The 1525-nt window shown below is 37.3% G+C and overlaps 1 non-coding gene across 1 annotated transcript; it reads right to left on the bottom strand.

The window, feature by feature from the left end:
* Nucleotides 1-1418: 1418 nt before the first annotated feature.
* LOC136231611 (small nucleolar RNA R71) lies at nucleotides 1419-1525 on the bottom strand. The gene has a single exon (XR_010689983.1). It is a non-coding gene; the product is annotated as a small nucleolar RNA R71 (small nucleolar RNA).

A 1525-nucleotide genomic window follows, 5' to 3' on the forward strand; every position in this document is an offset into this window, starting at 1 on the left:
AACTGGAGAAGAAGAATGAGCATTATGCAAAGCAAGCTAACAAGGGTCGACAATGTGTTCTATTTGAACCCGGTGATTGGGTGTGGTTGCATATGCGCAAGGAAAGGTTCCCCGCTCAGAGAAAATCAAAGCTACATCCTAGAGGCGATGGTCCATTTCAAGTAGTCGCACGAATTGGGGATAATGCCTACAAGCTCGACTTGCCAGGTGAGTATAGTGTGCATGCAACTTTTAATGTGGCTGATTTATCTTTGTTTGACGTAGGAGATGAAGATTTGAGGACAAATCCTTTTCAAGAGAGAGGGAATGATGTGATATCAAAAGCACAAGAGCATGGAACAAAGGAGCTTGGAGTTAAGGAGCCTAGTAGAAGCATGAGGGATCCATTGGAGCTGTCAATTGGACCTATGACGAAGAATCGTGCAAAGAAAGACCAACAAATGCTTAATGGACTCATCTTGAGCTTCTTTAAACAAGGAATGAATTCTAGCGAAGTCATTAAAGATGGTGTGTTTTTGTGTTGTATCCAAGCCCAAGCCCATAATAGTGATATGTAAAAAGGTTGATCATATTTTAAGAGAAGCTTTGGACTTGCATGTGTTTGGCATGTGCAAAACCCATTGGGACTCATTAAAATTAATGCTATAACCTTATAGGTTTGATTGGGCTTATTTCTAGCTAATTAAAAGGCCCAAATAATGTTAATTAGTGGGCTGAAATTGGGCTCTAAAGGACAAAAACGAATTTAATGTTTTTCCTTGTCTAATTAGGATTTCTTTTACCTTGGTGCACTAGGATTCAACTTCCTTTTTAGTTTAGGTTTAGGTTTATTTTGTAGCCTATATAAAGGCTTGTATTCTTCATTATTTTTATCAATCAGAAATCAATATTTTTATGAACAAAAGTTCTTCTTTTCCTTTGGGAATTATTTTCAATCCGGGATTGAATTCTTTATTGTGAGCTTGAGAGACCGGGTCATCATTCTTGCAATATTATCTTGATCGTGAACAAGTATTTTGGTAAGGTACTTGTGAATCGCCAAACACTCAGGTTCCAATTTAATTATTCGAAGGTGTAAGGTCAGATCTCCTTTCATTGTCTTTAATTCTTTGGGATTGGTTTGTTATCACCAATTTATGTTTGTTATTTGATTCTATTAATTCCTTAAGATAGATCGGGAAAACTTGTTGATTTGGTTATTATCTCTTTTTCATAACCAATATCACATCACAATGTGTAACACATTCCGCACTCATAGAAATGATAGCGATGAGGTTATCCAGCTCAAACTGTTTCCCTTTTCCTAGAAGGATAAGGCAAAGAATTGTTTGAAGAATCTACAACCGGGGTCTATCACGAACTGGGAGGAAATGGCTACCCTGTTCTTGATGAAATATTTTCCTCCCAGACAAGCAATTAAGTTGAGGAATGAAGTCTCACATTTTTTTCAAGAAGAGGACGAATCCCTATCTGAAGCATGGGAGAGATATAAAGAACTATTGAGAAGAGTACCGAATCATGGCAT

Source organism: Euphorbia lathyris, chromosome 5, assembly GCF_963576675.1.
Source record: "Euphorbia lathyris chromosome 5, ddEupLath1.1, whole genome shotgun sequence".
Lineage (NCBI taxonomy): Eukaryota > Viridiplantae > Streptophyta > Magnoliopsida > Malpighiales > Euphorbiaceae > Euphorbia > Euphorbia lathyris.